A 22,624-nucleotide genomic window follows, 5' to 3' on the forward strand; every position below is an offset into this window, starting at 1 on the left:
GATGACTCCTGAAATCGCATCATCGCGGAAAATAGGTGTTTTTCCGCGACCATCGCGGGTTGTCTGTGTAAAAATTGCGCTGACATCTCGGGTTGTCTGTGTAAAAATTGCGCTGACATTTGTGATCATCTCGGGTTCTCAGTGTGTAACTTGCGCTGATTCCTGAAAAGTTGTTTTTATAACTTTATCTCCTGAATTCATCAATCTTTCTTATCCCCTGTTGTTTCTTGTCTCTCACTAGCTTGTTTTGATTACTTTTGGTTAGGGGCACTCTCTCTTTGATTTCATTCGAGTGAGTCTTGTGTTTTTTAGACCATGTGACCTAGCCCTTTAGAAGTTTCATCGAGAAACCATTTACTTGGGTTACTTGTCTATTCAAGGTTCATCCACAACCCTCTTATTGATTTGCTTGAGGCTTTTTCACTGCTTGTTGCTGGTTGATTTTTAGTGTCGATTATTGAACCACTTTTTATGTTGATTCGATTTCTTCACTACCAAGCATAGATCACAATTGTTTGGATCGATCAGTTCACACTTGCTTGTTTGTCTTCTTGAATTCACAAAAAAAAAAAATTGCATTCATTTAGCATACGAAAGTGAAAGTGCATTTGCATTACGAATTTTCATGTTTGAGAAATTGAAAAGCAAAATTTAAATCTTTCATTAGTAGTATCGATGCATCGTGAGATTAGTGTATTGATGCATTGTGTTTCTTAGTGTTTGCATTCGCTTGTCATGGTTTGGGAATGATATTTCTACCCTCCCATAGGTAGGTGTTCATCGAAGAAAAGGATACTTCATTCATTATAGCTTGCATTTAGGGAATTGCGAGAGATTACATATGGTAGGACCTGGAAATTGAAACCTAATCAAAGATCAACCTTAAAATGAACTGAATGAACTTAAAAACGCATTGGAACATAACGCTCACTGTTTAGAGGTCTAGGCTAGAGACGTGCTCCGGCGTCGTTAAACCTAGTCACTGTTGTTTCACACTACGGTTGGGTGATTCCTCCTTTTGTGACTCGATAGTGGTCTAGCACGGACTTTAGCTCCCACATACCGTCGTGTATATAGGGGAGACCCCACTAAGTTATCATCCTTTATCCACAGGAAGCCGTGTATGCCGCCTTACAAGCCGTAACACACCAAACATAGCATTCGGGAAGATTGACAGCCGTACGGGAAGTCCTTGGTTTTCATATGACTGCCAAGGTGTATATGCAGTTTTACGGATTTGCTTGGCAAACCCTTTGCCTAGTCTCTCCAGAGTAGTCACTTTTGATCCTTTTCGGACTCCTTAAAGGAAAAGGCTCACTTGAGCAGTTTGTCACTTCGGGCTCACAAAACATTAGAAGGCGACTAGAGTCACCTTTTTGTCCTTTTCTCGACTCTTAAAACATGAAAAGGTCAAGTTGTGTCCTTGCGTCTTAAAATTTATTTGGCCGCGATTAACATTACTCGGTTAGATCTTGTTTGTGCTAGCTTGAGTAGGCTTCTTTTCGTTCTCGATGGCAACTTTTCCGGGGTTCACCAACCCAGGGATCCCCTTTGACGGGAACCCTGGTCATTTCGCTCCTTTTGGAAATGTTGGTGCTCCTTATATGGCAACGTTGTCCCTCCCAGGGTTAACTGTTGGGTTGTCGGTTTGGTTGTTCTCCACCTCTTTGGTCCCTGCCGTCTCACCTACCGATCCATCAGTCCCTCCACTTAAACAACATCATGTTGATTCTAAGGTGTACCTCTCCCCTTCTACGCCTACTTCTACGTCCTCATCTTCTACTTCGCCTGGTGAAAGTCTCGATTCGAGTAACTCGGTGGCTAAGAAGAAGAAGAAGAAGACGAAGAAGAAGAAGGCTCCCAAGGGAGAGGCTAGAAGTACAACTCTTACTCTGAGTACACCTGAAGTCGGGCCACCTTCTGCTCCTCCGCGGAAGGTCAAGTTTCCTTGTCGATTATGCAAGGAGGACCATCTTCTTCGCGATTGTCCTGGCATTCCCAGGGTACTAGAAGTATGGTCTTGCGATCCGGCCCGCCCCTCATCGTCCTCGGAAGCTCACGGCGATGCTACCTTATCAGTTGGGAATGGTAAGGGAAAAGGGAAGATTCGGATCCCCTGTAGACTTTGTGAAGGCAATCATCCCCTTCACCTTTGTCCACTCATGGATAAAGCCTCCGGTGTCTTGGAAAGTCTTACAGCTCCTTCACCCCAACTTCCCGTTGGTTATCAACGTCTCTCTGTAGCCGCAGATCGTTCCCCTGCTGACAGAGAGATTGATTCATATTCTTCTCTTGTCCAACCTCCTCTTCCCGAACCCGGCTGTCCCCAGCCTGTTCCAGACCAACCATTGGTCGGAAAGAGTGTCGACGCGATTCCGCCAATCAATCACTCTGTTTTGGACGAGCATCACGCCCATGTTCTTCTCGTCTCTTCAGATTCTCCTGAGTCCCGAAATGACTCTCCTAACCCAGCTGCTCCCGAAGGTTCTCCTTCGGTTCCTTTAGCACATGGGGGCAGTCATACGATTCCCCCACCAAGTAGTCTGGTCACTTCCTTTGATTGGAATCGCCTGATCGCTGGTCGCCTTCCATCCCATATGCCTTTCCAGATCACAGTACATGCCTATGCTAAGGTAGTACCTAGCATTGTTTTGGATGAAGGGGCGTCTATCAGTCTTATGCCGTACACTACTTGGCAAGCTTTAGGTTCCCCGCAGCTTGGGCCAGTCACTCAGAATCTGTTGGCCTTCGACGGAGGAGCCTGTCCATCTCTAGGAGTTCTCCCGAAGTTCCCTATTACTTTGGGAGGCGAAACCGTCTATATAGACGTCTTGGTTACCGAAGGTGTTTTAGACTTTAGTCTTCTCCTCGGTCGCGACTATGTTTACGCCATGGGGGCCCTCATTTCTTCGCTTTTCTGTGTGGTTTGCTTTCCGCACGATGGAAGAATTGTGACTATCGATCAAGTGTCATTCGTTAGTCCCCCGATGCCTCCTGCACCGTTGTCGTCCCCTCCTAGTTTTCATCCACCAGTTGCATCTACCCCACCACAGATCAACTACGTGGCCACCTATCCCATGCCTGGATCCAGTGATGCCGCCATCGTGCATAGTGTCCTGGGGGCATTGGGCCCCGACTTCCAAGATGTTTCCCTTCCACTGGGAGTGGCAATCTTGGAAGCCCCGACTTTCTATTCATTATGATGAAGTTCGGGTGGAGCACAGTTCCTTGTCTTGTGTCAAGCTCGTTAAAAAATGAAACAAAGTGTCCCAAGCATAGTTCCTGATCTTGTGTCAAGCTCATTAAAAAATGAAACAAGGGTTATGAGGATAGTTATTTTACTGTGTCAACCTCATTAAAAAATGAAACACGTCCCTTTCCAAATCGAGTCTTTTGATTAAGATCTCGTAAAATACAAGTCGAGTCTTCCATCGATCTCGAGAGTGAACCTTCATTCCATCCACTTTGTTGAATGCAATGAAGCTTGGGGGGCATGTACCTCGATTTGCGTTATTATGTTGGGGGCATGCGAACTTATAACAAGCATAGTTTTTCGTTTCAAGCTTGTGCAAACATGAAACCGAATCCAAGCAGAGTTCTCCATGGTTCAAGCTTGTGTAAAAATGAACCCATACCCAATTTACATCTCGTGATTGCCATTTTTATCCGCTGAATTCTGCTAGATGAGCCTTGGTTGTTTCATTCCATTGCTACCATCTCTTTGGCCGATCATATGCTCTCACTTGGTTGTTTATCCTTTCCTGAGGAACCGCAGCGATGAGTGGTTTTATTAGCCAGCCTCTTGACCATTACATGTTTGAGCAGTTCCACCATTGCTGGAACCAGTTGCTACCTTTTATACCACTCGTTCCTCTAGGACGAGTCACCTTTAAGCTCTTTTCTGACTCGTAAAATGTGAAAAGATTGCCGAGTATTTTTCCCTTTTTGGCTCGTTAAAGAGAATAAAAAAAGAGGTCTGCTTTCAGCTCTTTTCTGACCGTTTAAAGATGAAAAGATTGCCGAGTCCCCCTCTCGACTTGTTAAAGAAATGAGAGGCGGTCGCCTTTAAAGCTCTTTTTTCGACCGTTTAAACTAAAAAAGATTGCCGGGTTTTTGTCGTTTCGAACTCGTAATTGGCTCCAAAATGGCGTGCTTCTGACCGCTTTTCTACTTTTTCAGGTCGAAGTCACTACTTACGAAAAGTACTCCTCGATCATACTGGTCGGGCGGTTCTTTCGAGCATTATTTTATACTTTTTCGGGCTCAAGAGACACAAATTTACGAAAAAGGACACCCTTGGAGTTTTCTTTTCTGCTGTCTTTTCAAACTCTCTAAACATGAAAAGACATCGAGTTCTTCCTTTGTCAGACTCGTTAAAACTTAATGACATCGGACACTGTCGAAATGATGCTTTCCAAGCATATGCTATACCCGTCAAGCTTGTCGTCCAAAAATAATCGGGGTACCTGCCAGAAATGGTGGGGAAAATGGAACTGTAATAATTGTCGTGTCGGCAGTATGTCGCTCTTGAACATGGCACTAGTCTACATTCGTGTCTGGGTGGGGATTTCTCATCTTGTTTTACACTAGCCTCCGTGGGTTTGGGTTATCCTATTTGGCCTCTCATCTGCTCATTGCCTTGTCACCATGACCTCTGCTCATTTGATGTCAGATACTGCCAAATCCACTGTCGTGCCACCAATATGTTCAAGAGAAGTTGACCTCTGCAAAATTACAACCTCCCTCTAATACCTCACACGAAATATCTTATCCTTCTCTATCTCGTGTCGATGATGTGGGAAGCATTATGGCCCACCTTCGATCAAGGTTACTTCCTGTCGACTTCAGCTCATTATCCAGGAAGGTGACTTAGAGACTCCCTTCGGTGCCTTGGAGCCTGCATGCCTCAATGGCAGGTTCTTCATGTTCGACGTGAGGTTTTCATCATTGGCCTCCGATCGAATGATTCTGCGAGTGTTCGACGCCAGCTCATTGATTCGCACGCCGTGGATTGTACCTGTAGTACCTTTAGGACCATTGTCATTATTGGTGGTCCCTCTCGCGTCTGTTAACAATTTTCATCATTGACTGGTAATCAGACGATGTTCTTGCATGTTCGACTTCAACTCCTATATTCACATGCTTGGACTTGTACTTTGTTCGGGTCGAGATGGAGCGCAAGACCCTGGATTTTGTCTATTGTAATCCAGGTTGCGATTTTGTGGATTATTATAATTATTACATGACTCATTGATGGATGGTTGCGCCCATGCCTGAGTCTTCATGGATGGCTGCGACCATACCTTTATTATCATCATGGTCTCTTTAGCTGGGTGGCTGCGTCCATACCACAGACCTCCTTCGTATGTCTTTTGGATGGCTGCGCCCATGCCTGGACTACATGTAATTGATTATCTATCAGATGTACATACGTGCAGGTTCTTCCTGGTGGTGTTCCAGTTCAGCCAGTTTCGTAAAGCATTTCACCCCTCCCACTCTCTCGGGCTTCATGCTTTAGGGGGCATCTGTTACACAGTAATTTGTCACTGTCTCCCTGTCAGTCTCCCTACTGTGTCATGAGTTCAAATTAATCATGCTCATGCTCTCTAATGTTGCCAAATGACCCACTTTGCCAAAGTTTTACTATCATCGCGACTTTTGTCAAAATAACCGCGCTGATGGGCGCTCCATAACAGACCGAATGCGCTGCCAGCGCGGAAGCACACGTGTTTCCCGCGCTGGTCGAATTTCATGAACCAGCGCATCTTATATTCATATTGGGTCGCGCTGACATAACCTTCCTTGTTATTCAGATGCGATGTCAGCGCTCCAGTGCAGTTATACACCCGCGCTGATGTTGTTTGGGCGAGTTTGTTCTAACAGCCGGCCTTCCAGATGACTCCAGACCTGGTTGTTGGCCTTGTAAATGTCGCCCTCTCTTCTCTGGCATGTCTGTTTCGTCATTTGAGCCAACTTCCTTGGAGATAAGCTCATCCTCCCACCATTCATGGAGACTCCTTCTCCTATTTATGTCTCTACCATTGCCATGAGCAGCTAGTTTTTGACAGTGTGAAATTGATAGTGCTTAGAGTGCTGCTGCTAGTAGGTAGTTGGTGTGACAAGTGTGGGATTGCTAGAGAGCTTAAGGAAGGTTGTGAAGTGTTGCTTTCTTGTGTAAACTTGTGTGAGAGAGAGTTTTTGTCTTGGGAGATCTACCTCCAAGGGTGAATGCTTAAGAGACTTGCTGGCTGGACCCTCTTGAGAAGGATTCGACGTCAGAACTTTGGTTGTACTCTTCTTTGTTATTGATTAATAATAAATGACTACTATTATGGTTCCCTTCTCATTTGTCTTTCTAATGGTTAATGTGAGTTATGTCCTTTCTTACTGATGTATAATTGCATTTATTAGATTTCACGCTTGTGTTTTTGTTTCTCTTTGTTTGTGCAGGTGTCTATCCACGAGGATTGTGACCGGCCAAAGCGAAGGAGCGAGAGCGACGTCTCTTCATCAAACATTAGTGTTGGAATCCAAGTAGGTCTTCATTGCCTACCTTTTATTTGCAATTAGGAACTTGCATAGTAGCATTGACTGATTGTTGCTAGACCCGTTATGGGCTAGTAGGGATCGCCTCTATCCGTAGAGGGGATTTACTGCTCCAACAGTTGTCCCAACCATAAGGAAGAGGCCAAATTGGTTGAAAGCTACATCAAAAGATGTTGAAGCACATGAAGCTGCGAAAGGTTCCTTCAAGGAAAGTAAGAAACCAAAGATATATTCTAGCTATGCTGAATATATGACAAAGTTAATTGAAGCTGAACCATCTACATTCAAGGAAGTTGAGCATGAAGAGGTTTGGAAGAAACCTATCTAGGAAGACTATCTATCCATCATGAAGATTGGAGTTTGAGAGAACATTCCTAGATCTAGTGAAAAATCAATTTTCACATCGAAGTGGATCTATAAGATCAAACATGTTGTTAATGGAAGTATATACAATTACAAAGAATTTTTTGTTGCAAGGGGTTTCTCTCAAAAGGAAGGCATTGATTATGAATAAACCTTTGCACCTACATCAAGGTACACTACCATTAGATTGTTAGTTTCATTAACTGCTACAATGGGGTGGAATATCCATCAAATGGATGTTAAGACCACATTTCTGAATGGGACCATTGATGAGGAAGTGTACATCGAACAACTTGAGGGCTTTGAAGTGAATAGAAAGGACTCTCATGTTTACAGACTTAAGAAGGTGACATATGGCTTGAAGCAATCACCTAGGGCTTGGTTTGCAAGGATGTATGCATATCTACTTAGAATTGGGTTCGTGAAGAGTTCTGCTGATCCAAATCTCTACATCAAGGTTGTGAATAATGAGCTCGTCATTATTATACCATATGTGGATGATCTATTCATCACAGGTGTAGTGTGAAGAATTCAAAAATGCAGGAAGATATTGGTAGATGAATTTGAAATGAAGGGTCTAGGACTGATGCACTATTACCTAGGTCTAGAAGTATGGCAGATACCTGGAGAGATATATTAGGGGCAAGGAAGGCACATCATCAAGTTATTACAAAACTTTGGGATGATGGATTCCAAAATGGTGACTACTCCTATGTTCACCAATCTCAAGAAGTTGAGGGGCTTTGACTCTAGTCTCGTGGATCCTACCTCAGATCGATAGTTGGTGGGTTCCCTGATGTATCTTGTAAATACTAGGCTAGATATATGTTTTGCAGTGAACATTCCTAGTCAGTTTCAGTTGGAGCCTCATCATGATCACTAGATAGATGTCAAACATATATTGAGGTATCTTCATGGCACTATACATCATTGCCTAAAGTGTGATAGCAAGGAAGTCAAGCTAATTGGCTTCACAAAATATCATTGGGGTGGAAGTGAGACCGATGGAAGGAGAATTATTGGAGTATGCTTTAGTATGGGAGTTGTTATGATCTCATGGATGAGTAGGAAGCAAGATCTCATTGCATTAAGTAGTGTCGAGGTAGAATATGTGGCTGCATGTGAAGTAGGAAAAGACGTTGTTTGGTTAAGGAAGCTTTTCACAGATTTGTTCGAGAAGTCTTTGGGTCCTACTATGATTAATTGTGACAATCAAAGGTGTATCAAGGTTTCTAGAGATCCCGTGTTTCATTCGAGGACGAAACATATTAATAATAAGTTCTACTTTATTAGGAACTTTGTGCAGGATGGGATTGTGAAGTTGGAATATGTCTCGACAAATGAATATGTAGCAAACATACTGACAAAGGCTCTTCCTAATAAGAAGTTTGAATATCTAAGTAACTTGCTTGGTTTGGTAGATATTGCTTATTGTATTGATGATAATAAAGTGGAAGAGATTTGTTGAGGCTTTGCGAGTGAAGCATTACTTGGGAAGACATCTGGCTGGTGCTTTGTGGTGATGTCTGGGTCCTAAAGTTGGAAAGGTGGTGTTGGATATTGAGCTCTATTTTGGATACACACCTAGATGTTTGGGTTGGTGGCTAGCAAGTAAGCCTGATGGTACCTAAAGGGGTTGAAAGCTTGAGTCCATCTTATTCCCACTTGGATAGATTGCCCTGGTCAGAAATCTAGTCAATGGCATTGTGGTGCCTAAATTGTTGAGTGACCAATGGATAGATTTCCTTGGTCAGGAATCTATTCTATGGCATTGTGGTACCTAAATTGTTGATTGACTAATGGATAGATTGCCTTGGTCAGGAATCTAGTCCATGGCATTGCGGTACCTAAAATCCTTCATGGTTCATATAGTTTGATATCTTCTATTGTATTTGTAAATTATGAATACCTCCCTAGTTAAGAGGGAGTTTTGGAAAATTTAACTTTGTTCAGTCTTCATTAATTTACTTGAGTCATTATGTTATGTACTTGTCAAGATAATAAATATTTTTTTACTATTATTATAACAATGACTTATTAAAGCAAGGGTTTCATGCTTGGGTCATCATAATATTAGTCAAAGTCCCGATTATGGACTCCTAGGATTAATATTGAGTTTATTGAGTCATTTTACATTTAAAGAGACCCTTCTTGGGCTTTTGAACCATGTAAAAAAGTTTAGTATTGAGTCAAATATGATTTACGTACCATCCACATCAAGTCAGCCTAAGGACCCTAATTTGACCCACAAGAATCCTATATATACAAGGAGGTCAAAGTCATTTGAAGTATCATCTCTCAAGCTAGTTCGATATCTCAAGAAGAGTTGGAGAAGTGTGAAGTCTGTTGCTGGGAGGTCGAAAGAAGTGTGATTTTGGGGAAGTGTATAGAGAGGAAGAAAATCAAAATTTTAGTACCTCTCTTTCTCTATTTCGTGGTTCGGATTGGGAGATCAAAGTCTCCTAAGTTTTCGTTGTTGCCGGAAGCTACCTATTGCCGAAAGTTGCTGCCTAGTCAAAGTTGCTAGAAGGGGTCGAAGATATGGGAGGTTGACTTGGTGTGGAGGGAAAGTCTGGTCTTGGTCTAGGGTGAAGAGTCTTAAAGAATACTATTGAAAGGAATAATTGTCTTCACTGGGTTTTCCCCTCGAGGGGTTTTTTTCCCTAGCATAATGCCTATATCTTGTGTCTCTTGTTTTGTGATCTTCATACACACATAATATGGTAATTGCTTGATGAAATATAATATAATAAAGAAGTAAAAGAATCAAACAAACTCACAAGTAATTATCAATAAAGGAGAATCAAACCCTAATATAATGACTTTGATTTCCCAACATGAAGAAGCTAAATTCAGTTCACCTCCTCTCACTTTCCCTACCTTCCCAGAACTTGAAGAAGTAAAAAATGTTCTTATAACTAGTATGAATCAAATCTTTGCTAGCACTCCATCTCAGCTCCATATAGCCATAATCCATACAACTCCTCAACCAGGCCCTGTGGTAAATCTTCGACCACCTCCATTACAAAACATGGTTATCCCTAATTTTATACTCAATAAATATGCTCCACTCAACTTGCCACAACCTCTGAATGGGATGCCATAAGATTACCTTAAATCCCTGCCAAGTTTCCCTAGAGAGGATAATATTTCAGCGCAAAAACACATAGATATTTTTTGTGCATTTGTTGAAAATTTGAATGTGGAACATCTGGATGTAGTCCTTGTTGAGAAATCAATGCTAGTAGGATTAGGGTTAGATTTCTCTTTTTTGATAATAACTTGTGAATTATGTTGGATTCTTTTACTTATTATTTATATTATCTTTCATTAAGAAGTTACCAAATTATGTGTGCATGAAGATCACAATAACACAAGACACAATATGTAGGTACTCTGTCAGGGAAAAACCCCTATCTAGGGGAAAACCCAGTCAAAATCTCTTCCTTCAGTAGTTTTCCTTAAGGCTCTTCAACCTAGACAAAGACATCCTCCACACCAATCCAACCTCTTCTTCTTCGATCCAACCTTCGACCTAGTAGCAACAACACTTCGACCCTAGAAAATTCAACTTGGTAGCTTCCGACATCAGTAGCAACTTCAACTTGGTAGCTTCCGGCATTAGCATCAACTTTGACTTAGCAGCTTCCAACATTAGTAGTGGCTTCGACTCGGCAGCTTACGACATCATCAACAGCTTCGAATTTTCGACATCAGAAACAATTTTGACCTTGACAAGGAGACTCCGATCTCCTAAACTAGCCTACACGAGAGAAGGAGAGAGGCACCAAAAATTTGATTTTCTTCTTCGCTTCCTTCTTGACCAAACTCACACTCCTTTTAGCCCCTTCCTTCAACTTCACATTTTTCCAACTTCCAGCTTCATATATCGAACTATGCTTGAGTGAGTGAGATACACCAAATGAATTTGATTTGCCTTGTATATATATCCTTCCAATGAGGTCGAATTGTCTTCCTTGAGGCCGACTTCGTGTGGAGGTTACATAATTCATTTTGACTCAAAAATAATTCCTTTTACATCTTTAAAAAAGCCCAAGAAGGGTCTCATAAAATATACAATGACTCTAATGAATCTTTATTAATCCTAGAAGTCCACAATGGGGACTTTGACTAATAAAATGATGACCCAAGCATGAAACCCACGCTTTAATAATTCATTGTAACAATAATATTTTTTTTTTTGACAAATATATTTTATGAAGACCGAACCTAGTTACATTTTTCAACACTGCCTCTTAACTATGGAGGTATTCATACAGATGATCTCAAACTATATGAACTATGAAGATTTTAAGCACCGTAATGTCGTGGCTTAGATTCCTAACCAAGGAAATCTATCAAAGGTATATCAACAGTTTAGGCACTACAATGCCACAGACTAGCTTCCTGAGCTAGGTAATCTATCCAAGTGGGACTAATATGGACTAAAGCTTTCAGCCTCTCTAGGTACCATTACTTATTAACCATCAACCCAAGGATCTAGGTGGATTTACGAGGTCAGAGCTCTATGACAAATTCCACACTCCTTACTTCAGGAACTAGACATCAACACATAGTGTCAGCAAAATGTCCTCCCAGGCAATGTCTCACACACAAAGCCTCAACTTCCCAATTATTTCAATCGGTAACAAATCCTCCCTAATCAAATAGATCAGAACCAAATCTTTCCCAACCAAATTGATCGACAACTCTAGGCATGTAAAACTGCTATCAAACTTCCGATAGATTTACCTGTACAAACATAGCCCCAATCAGTAACAAACTTTCAAATATATATAAATAGATACAAACCTCTAGGGTCTTCTAGACAAGTTGATGTTGCTTCTCAACTTTTCATAGTAGGACTTAGAGCTTTCCCAATGAATCTTGATAGAAAATTCTTCAACCATACAACTTCCTTTCCTACTTCTCATGTAGCATAATATTCCACAAATCGATCTGGAGTTTCTTATCTCAATAGTCCTTCAACATACATTCTCTAATTTTTTTCTCTCACTCATGGCCTTCACTAAAAAATACGGTTGTTAGTCCTGGTCTAGTGCATGACACATGAAGTAGATAACCATATCCATCACTCCCTTTTAGCAAGGGAGGATCTAATCATTCCTATACAAGGAATATACGCAAGGTCCCTCTTATCTTAGGGAGATTCCTTTCATTCAAGCTCCTTCTTAACGTAGGGAGATCAAATTATTTTCTACGACATTGAAGAACCCTTCACGGCTTCCATCCTTCTCATTAGAGTTGTCATCACCATCATTATTCACATCATGCTTATCACATCAACTTTACTTTACGAACATCTTCACTACCTTGAAGATCACCTACCTACACAACTTAGATAGAAAGTGCAACCAAATCTATAGAAGAATGAAGTTAACCATATAAAAATCACGGAAGCATTCAACTTTATATATCATATTCCCAAACTTAATGAAAAACAAGAGACACATACCTTCAAATTCTTGTTAGGGATTTTGTCATAAACTCTAGACTAATCCATCAAGACTTCAAACATTTCATAACAACTTTCATTACATCTAGGGTTTCATAGTTTCTTCCAAAGGTATGACATACCCTACTACAACATATAGAAAACCCTAGAAAAAATTCAAACAAATATAGATCTACAAAGTAAATAACAACTTCAGAATTCACATGTTATACTTCCTACTAGGATTTAGTACAACAAACCCTAGATTTTATACATGAGATTTCAATATTTAAAACTAATCACAACTCAATAAACATCATGACTAGCTTCCACTAAGGTTTGTTGCAAACCCTATATTTTCTCGAACAATCCAGCATCAGTCATAACTAAATCTCAAATTTCAACAATCTTATACAAATCTTAAATTATCACATAGTCATCATATATCAGAGATTTGGAATTCTACTAAGGTTTAAATACAAAACCATAGAATTCACAAATACTATCATCCTAGAGAATCAAACTTCAACTAGGGCTTAGTTCCAAAACCTAGGACTCATGACCACCAAAAAACAGGTCAAATCATACATCTAGGAGTCCATCATTGTTGGCTTGAGGGGGATGGACCCAGGTTCAGAGTTAGCCACGCTAACCAACAAAACCATACACTACCGACCCTTTCGGAAACAACCAACTTAGCGCAGGCTGCAGTCTCACCCGAGGTAGTGTTGGGGGATGCTAGACCTAGGTTTTTGCATCCATAAGGCTATGTGATGTGGCGTTAAGGCGTTTCTTTAGTTTCAAGCCTGATCTGACCTTCACGAACCCTTATCCTTGAAATCCCCAAACTTAAAGCAATTTTCAGTTAAACAGAGTTATGAACTTCACGTAAGCATCTAGTCATGCATAAAATAACGTACAATAGTAGATCCAAATCTTCGCAGAAGAATTAAGGCAAAAGTACTGATAAATGGCATTCAACTGAGCATAAATACAAAAAACACATAAATATATAAATTAGACACAAACTTGTTTCAAATACTCTTTACTACTTTAGATCTTCAATATACAGACTTTCCAAATCCTGCGCACATAGCTACAAGGGTCCACACACTCAGCTACGGAATTACCAAGGTATCCATGCACTCAGCTGCATGAGCCTTCCCCTTCTCCCAAAAAAACAAAAGATGTTATGCTTACAGACTCAAAAAATATCCAACCTGACTTACTTCTTCCTTAGACTTGCTAAGACACCCCTTTATATACTTTTCCCTATTACAATACCATGGTCTGTAAACCATGGGCGGAGCTCAAAACAATACAAAAACTAAGGGGCTTTGACCTTCCTAAAGCCCCTTGACTCCTAGTGACCTGTGCTACTCATGCTCCGCTCCTCAAAATGTGGAGACTTTACAATATCTTATCAAAACTTGACCTAGGGGACCCTGTCCCAATAGGCCCCCAACACAAAGATGTGACTCATCCCCGAGTCACTCTGTTGGTATATCCTCCATGCATGCTTTGAGGCTGCTAAATCTATACTTCAAGGTTTGAATTTCTGTTGTACTTTTCACCAGGGAAAATTTTAAGAACCTTCCCTAAATTTATAAATATAATAAATGGGCGAATCTCCATGGTATATAGGAAAAATGAAAGGCGATTTTATCAATAATATAATATGTATATATAATTCTTTGGCGAATCTCTCACCAGGCATGGCGAATATTTTACTCAATTATAAAATCTTGTAAGATCTTGGCGAGTCTTTTACTAAATAATAAAACTTTGTAAAGTCCTAGTGAATCTTAGCATAGACTACATGCTGGTTTAATTCCCCCATTTAAATAGGCTACATTCCAGGTGAATACCATGGGTCAATACCATGTGCCATTTTTATTTTTATTAATTATAATATTAGGGTTAATAATGGTTTTTTGCATGGTATTAATAACAATCTAGTCCATGGTATTTGTCCCATAGTATTTTGGCCATAGGTTTCACCTAAATATAACCCATTTTTTGAGTGTTCGTAAATATAAAGTGACTTATGGAGTAAATATAAAAAAAATGTTTTATTTGTTTACCATACCTCTCGTTTATTTATATTTTTATTAATTTACCATACCTCTTTTACAAATATGGTATTTGGCCCATAGGATTCACTTATAGAATGAGGGTTATGGACTAAATATAAACAGAGGTTTTATTTATTTACGATACGTCTAGTTTATTTGTATTTTTATTTATTTACCATACCTTTTGAGTAAGTATAAAAAGACATTTTATTTATTTACCATACCTCCACTTTACTTATATTTTTATTTGTTTACACCCTTACATTTATATAAGGTGACTTATGGAGTAAATATAAAAACGTTTTATTTATTTACCATACCTCTCATTTATTTATATTTTTATTAATTTAGCATACCTCTTTTATAAATATGGTATTTGGCCCATAGGATTCACTTAAATAAAACCTATTCTTGAAAATGGGCGAATGGATTCACTTAAATAAAGCCTATTCTTGAAAATGGGCGAATGGAAGGTTGTAAGTCCTAATTTCAAGGGCTAAATTTACCTTTTTTACCCTCTCCCTTAAAATAAGGTGGGCTATTTGAGGTGATTTATAAAAATGTACTATGATACAAAATATTCGCCCACTAAAAATTTAAAATCCCTTAATTTCGCCAAAAGGCGAACATTCGCCCCTAAAATTATCCTTGCTTTTCACAGCGGCCTGTCGAACCTCTTCAACCAACTTCTCTGTAGTTGGCCCTGTGACTTCTAAACTCATCATTCTCTGCATCTGTTGAAGGGATTTTAATTTTCTTTGTATGTTCTATGATAGTTGGCTTTATTCATCGGCCCATGGTTACATCCTTGTTGAAATGATATAGGCCTTCCGTCGGAGCTCATCAATTTGAGTCTGTATGAATTTCCCTTCTTGGAGTCTAGTAAACCTCTGCACAGGTGCTAAGGTCCGCGTTGTCGCCGTGATATCATCAAAATGCAGTTTCTTTTCACGGATGTGAGCTTCAATTTTCTGCAGATGTGTGTCCTCCTACTGTGAGGCCCACATTTCCAATGTACTTTTAAAAATTTGGATGTATTCATTAACTGAAACGGCAAGAATTTCCATATCAACTTTGATAACAACGTCTTCACTGCTCTCGGACTTCTAGAGGGGTGGCAGGCTGCAACATCATCTGAAGCTCGAAGATCTGTAGCTACAGCTCAAACTGCAACTTTCCCACCTCAGCCTTAGATTATTTTACTGCGGTTGCCAGTGTTTGTAATTTCTCAACTGAAGCTGCCTCTGCTGGAATCTGGAGCTTTACAAGCTCACTGCATACATGCGTTATTTTTTCCTCTAGTTATTGACTATGCGCAACGACCTCTTCTCATTCCTTGAGTGCTTGCACCTTTTCCTAAAACATTTGCTGGTTGTTAGTCTTGACTTCACTAATAACCAATAATTCTCACTATTCCTGGACCGTGAGCTCAGTCGAGACTCCTTGATGTAGCTCATGTATTGACTGAATGGGGAGAGATGCAAGGTTAAGGCTCAAGTTCTTCACATGTAGTAGGCGCGCCGTGTCCTCTAAAGTGTCAACATGCAGTGATCCCTCTGGAAACTACATTGCACAGAGGTCTATGGTAAGTTATGATGTTGAGGCTGTCACACTCACTTGCTTCAGGCTCGCTTGACCCATGCTTGCTTGCAGAACGCCGGTTTGTACCTGCAATTTCTTAAGGCCCTGTTGGACCTTCATTAAGATGAATTGGTATTTCTCTTCAATGTGCCCCAAGATGTCTTCCATCGTAGATCAGATAATATCCCTAATTTCATCAAGATCCCCCTTCGTGAGGGCCAGTGACTCTACGCTGGTGGACTTGTCTGATTTCTGTTTCTTCCGTGCACCGCTAGCGCTCTGCTTTTGTTGATTCTTGATAATGAACGGAGACTCAAAGTCCTCTGTGCCCGAAAACGGGTCTTCGCCACCCTCTTCCTCCTCGACAGTTTCTGTGCCTACTGTGCATTCCGTCTTCAACAAAGCGCATTCCTCCAGGTCAATCATGACCTTCTTGGGATCCTTCTTGGGATCTTTCTTCTCAGCTTGTGTTTCTACAATGGTCTTGCTTGTACCTTCTATTGTTGTTGTCTCATCCAAAGTGAGCCAATCACTCGACCACTTGCTGATGATGGTCAAAATATGTTCTTTTGCTAATGGATATGGTAACGCATGCCAATCTTCTGGAAAATCCTTCTTGGCACAGATATATACATTGTGAAAATCGACCTTGAACTTCCCAACATCGCAATACTGAGAAAAAAGGGTAGGTGATAATCGTGGTCATTGATTAATCACCATGCGGAGCTCCATTTCGAACAGAACCCAAATTTTTTTATTCTTCATGGCCCTTGTAGGTCTTTGGATGCCCACAATGAGGCCTATCAAGCAGCTTCACATATATCTGGGTCCACCACAGGGAATTGTGATTCCTCAGTGCTCTCCAAGAAATTAACGTAATCAAAAGCAATAGCCATGCATAATGGGACAAATTTCCTTCCTCTTGTGCTTCACGGTAGTCATCCATGAATTCCTGACATAGGTACCTTTCCCAATTGAACTGGACCCCTTGGCTGCATTTCGTAGCCAAGGAAACAATAGGGGTTGGCACTTCATCTGTGTGACACTTTTGCATAATTTTCCTAGCCAAAATAGAGGTGGCAAACTACACAGCCTCATTGTTTATAGAGCTAGCGACATAGCCCCGGGACTTCTTGATCAATCCAAAGTCACTGTTCATTTGATCTGCTAGTTTCTTCTCCTGGGACTTGCCTACAAAAGCATCAACTGGATTTTCCCCTGATAGGATAGCGCAATAATTGGTTTGATCATCATCTCATCAATAGGGATGGGCTCTCCTAGCCATAGGCACACATCATGGACTAGCACCAACAACTGGCGCACACAAATAGTGTTGATGATACTACGCCTGAAATGCAGAACATACAACATGTTCAACAAACCCGCGCGCTCAATTCCAGTAACCCACTTCATAGGTTCAACTCGTGTGACACCTGCTTCTTCATAATAGACAGATTTTAGGTACTGGCTGGGCTCAAACTGTGGATATTTACTGCGATCATTTAAATCCCAATATTCCATCTTTAGGGATGGTACCCGGGCCAACAATTCTCCCTCAATAGGTATGTCTTCAGGTAACAGCGAAGTGAAAACCTTATATTTAACAACATTTGGATCCTTCGTGACCTTTGATGTTGACTTCCGTGGTGGCATATATGGAGGCAACCTGGAAATCGGTTCTACTTCTTCTGCACTGATGTCTTCAAGGCCATCGACCAACTCCTCTGCATCCAAGTCCTGCGGTTCCATTGGTTGCTTATTCTTATCCATTTTACCCTTCTCTCTCTGCTTAGTTGGAAATTTCCACGACGATTGCCGAACAGGGGTCTGTTGCGACTTTTTTTGCTTCTTAGCTGCTACTATTGAGGCAGCATGCTACCATCTAGGGGATCTCAGCACCATATTATGGGAAGGCTGTGTAGTAGTCATGATATATCCAAGGCCTCTCTATAATAATTCCCTTTCTAATTCTACACAATTCCACTCAGACATCCAACAATTATTGCGACTCACACTTAGGCACAAAATCACATAATAAGCTCTCTGAAAGCAAAGTGTCTGAATGTGGAGTGGGGTGCCATATTTATATCCTTTTTAGAATTCAAGCCATTCGAATCCATTTAGATCTCCCTCATTAATGCATTTTTGGCAGCAGATTTTCCCATTAAATGCATTTCATCCCTCCTTTTAACGGAAAATTTCATGTCAAATCAACTGTAGTTGTTTCAACAGTCACTTTCTGGGCAGGCTGTGAGGGACCCTTCCTTATGGTGCAGCTACCTCGTCATAACTTCCACCTGCGCCATCTTCCAAAACATCGCACAACCTTCCTTATTCGATAAAATTTCCCCCCGACAGAGTAGTTTATAGTCCTATGCTCTTTCAAATGCCAGAAGCACTAAGACGTTCCTGTTGTCATGTAGTCATTGTGTAGGGGTGGGATCATCCCTACAAACCTTCAATCTAATCCCATTAATCCTATCTAAAAATACCTCCCCATTTAGCTTCATGAGTTGAATTGCAACACCATCTGAAATATCCTTAATCACATACGGTCCTAGCCAATGCATTTGAAATTTCCCCGGAAATTTGGTAAACTTGTTGTCATACATCAAGACCAAATCGACATTCTTGAAAGTGCGCTACTTAATGTGATGACCGTGCCACACCTTTTCTCTAGCTTTCTACACCTGCTAATGAAATCCATCCAAAAAGTTGTCTTCCTCTAATGCAAGAAGTTGTGCTAGGCATTCATACATTACGTCACGATTTCCATCTCGATTACTGATGCGATCCTTAGGCTGGGTTCTATGTATTCCATCGACATCACTGCTTCTTTTCCATAAACTAGTTGGAATGGTGTTTTCCCAGTCAATTTCTTACAGGTCGTCCTATATGCCCATAGAACCGCTGGTATGCACACATCCCAATCATTCCTATTAACATTGCAAACCTTTGTTAGGGAATTATCCAAGATCTTGTTGAAAGCCTCCACAGTTCCATTCTCCTGGGGATGATACGACGTAATCTTCTGATGGTACTTCTGAAATTATTCTGTTAAAGCTGCAATTATCTTGTTCAAAACGTGTGAACCTCGGTCACTCATCAGAATCTTTGGCCATCCAAACCTTGACAGAATAAACTCGAATATGAACTTCGCAACAATATTTGCACTGCAATCCTTCACAGGTTGTGCCTCGACCCATCTGGTTAAGTACTCTGTCGCAGTGATAATATAACATGCTCCCGTCTTCTTCCCTGGTGGTTGAATAGGTCCAACGAAGTCAATGGCCCATTTATCAAATGCTTGTAGTGTGACTTGTGGATTTAACGCTAGTTCATCCCTTCGTGATGGCCTCCTGGTTTGTTGACACACATCACAGTGTTCCTTAGAATATTTATGTATCGTAGGCCACCATAATCCTGCTTGTAGGATCTTCTACGTAGTTTCCTTGCCAAAATAGTGTCCTCCAGAGACACCACCACGTGCTTCATCTAGAATATTATGTCTTTCATATTCAGGCAAATATCGGCATAGAACTTCATCTAACCCCATCTTATATAATTTCCTTTCAATTACGGAAAAAATATGCATCTCGAACAACTAATTCCTTATTTTTTTGTGTCATATAACCTTCAAGATCTACGCCAGTAGATAAAAACTAAATAACGTCTGCAAAATTATCATCTACAACTCTGACAGCAAAGAGCTGCGCGTGAGGCAACCCTTCATTAATGTTAGTAGGCTCTTTGCCATTCTCAATCCGAGAGAGGTGATCTTGTCCAACATTCAATCTCCCAGGCTTAACTATCACTTCAAAATCATACTCCTGGAAAAGGAGCAACCATCTATAGATCCCCCTCCCCCCCAACACAAGCTTATTGAACAAGTACTTCAGAGCATAATGGTATGTGTACATTTTAAAGTGCGCACCTAGAAGATAATGCTTGAATTTTTGTAATGCATAAACCATGGCCAATCCTTCGCGCTCTGTGGTTGAATAGTTCTTCTCAACCTTAGATAGCTTTCGACTAGAAAAGGAATCAAGTGATCAATATCTCCTGCCCCTAGTTGAGTTAAGATGGCTCCCAATGCTATACAAGGCACATCCACATGCACATGAAATTCCATCTTCCAATCTGGGAATACTAGGATTGGCGCCATAACCATCTTTTCCTTCAAAGTATCCAATATCTTCTGACATTCATTATCCCAACAAGACGTAGCATCTTTCTTCAACAACTTCTCCATGGGCACAATGATTTGCGCATACGCCTTAATAAACTTCCTATAGTACCCAGTATGACCTAATTCCACGCGTAGCTGCTTTACATTCCTAGGGGGCTCCAAATTGATAATTATCATAATCTTAGTAGGGTCTACCATCAATCCTTGCTTACAAACAACATGTCCCAAAAATATTCCATAAGGTACACAAAAAAATCATTTCTTCAAGTTCAAGGATATTTGATACTTTCTACATGTATCCAACATCAGGTTCATACTAGAGACATGTTTCTTGACCAGCCCAAACACTGTCCAATCATCGAAGTAGACTTCCAAAAATTTATGAATGAATTCCTTGAATGTTGCGACTACCATCGTTGAAAATATTGCAGGAGAAGTTTTTACTCCAAAAGGCATGACTATATATTGGAATGACCCCCATTCTATAGCGAAGGTAGTCTTGCTCCTATCCTCTGGCACAATCTTGATTTGGTGATATCCCAAAAATCCATATATGAATGAATAAGCTTCCTGTCCACCAACATTTTCAAAAACTTCATCTGTAAACGGCTTAGGGAATGGGTCATGTACGGAGGCATCGTTTAACTTACGCAGATCTACGTAGATCCTAATATCACCCTTTGTTTTCTTTTCCTTAACCACCATAGGACTGACTCATTCATATTCTTCTACAAGCTCAATTACTCCTGCCACGGTCATCTTATTAAGTTCCTCTCTTACCTTTTCCTTTTATTTGGGATTCAACCAATATGGGTGCTGCTTGACCAGCTTTGCATCTGGTTTTAGATTGATCTTCTTCATACTCAAATCTCCTACTATCCCTTTCAAGTCAGAGAACTTAGTTGGAAATAAATCCTAGTATTCATGTAATAATTCAACAACCTTATCCACCGTGTCTTGATCCCAATAGCCACCAATGTTAGTGAATTTTGGTTCCTCCTATGAGCCAATATTTACCTATTTTGTGTGCACTGGTTGCAAGATATCAGGGATCTCTACATTAGGTCCAACAACTTCGCGTCATCCCTCTGACTCAGGGATATTAATATTCCATGGATCCTCATCACCTTCTTTCGTAGTAACATTGTAACATTCCAAAGCATGTTGTAGTTGCGTATTCTAGTTAGGTTGTATCCAAGTGATAGGCTCTACAAGTGTTCAGAATATTGTTGCCTTAATCTCTTGAAGTGCTTCATCGATGCTTTCGAACCCATCTTCAAAACTAAATGTCAACAATAAAATTTCCTTCATTTCATCCCAATCAATAGTCTCGTGTTGCGGCTCCATCTCTAAATACCAATTCGTTGGGATAACATCCAATGTATGAATAAATATATGCACCCAATCTAGTTGAGGTAGCTCACCTCACGCATTAGTACATCGAGCCAAATGTTCATGTGGATCATCCTTCCCTTTGTATTTTTTAGTGAGTCAGGTGTTGGCATAGCCAAATCTTAATCACATCATTCTATGATATTCCTTCCAGTCAGAAAAATTATCCTTGTGTACCCCACCACCTTGTAGGCGTAGCTCTCAACGCAAGATCTAAGGCTTGGAACCGATGTTCCTCTAGTACGTACCTTTCAAAATGTTCAAGAAACATATTGACATCATCCGAGCCATCATAATAGGGTAACTTATGTACCTTAGTAGATATACAACTAGCGACTTTGTAAGACGATTACATCACAGTGTCGAGACCTCATACAACTAATTCTGCCAGTTTTCTAACACTTCGTCGAAATCCAATTAGCAGGAAATTTCCTTCTCCCAGTTGATCCTTCCATCTGCAATAAGATTGATCAAATATTCATTTTTCACAGTTAACTTATATATGTGATCAATGTCTTCATCTTCATAACAATCACGGTTTGGTTCTGTGTATTGTGCACCTTCAGCTGGATCCAACGGGACAATCACTCGAAGCTCGTTCTTTTCAAATACCATGCTCTGCTTATTTAAATTAATGATTGCATTCATTTCAAATTCCCAAACAATCATGATGAACACTGGGTATGGATTACTGTCATCTAATATCTCTATAACTTAAAAATCTTCCACTACTCTTTCGCATTCAATATCTACAATTACCCAATGCAAGCGACCCATTGGAATTATATTTTGTTGGTTCGCCATGCATAGTTGAATTGGCGACCACTGTAACTTAGGCTTTCCCATATGTTCCCAAGTTTTCTTTGGCAGTACGTTAGCATCAGAGCCCAAGTCTAGGATTACCTGGTCCATTTTGAAATCACCAATCTGCGCAGTCAACCGCATCTCCCTACCAGTTCTCTTCTTGCTTCGGTTCACCTTATTAACTGTGTGCTATTCTGGTAACGACTTATCCTTGCTGGC

This window comes from Pinus tabuliformis, chromosome X (genome assembly GCF_031772625.1).
Source record: "Pinus tabuliformis cultivar Carrire ecotype Pingquan chromosome X, CPIR1, whole genome shotgun sequence".
Taxonomy (NCBI): Eukaryota; Viridiplantae; Streptophyta; class Pinopsida; order Pinales; family Pinaceae; genus Pinus; species Pinus tabuliformis.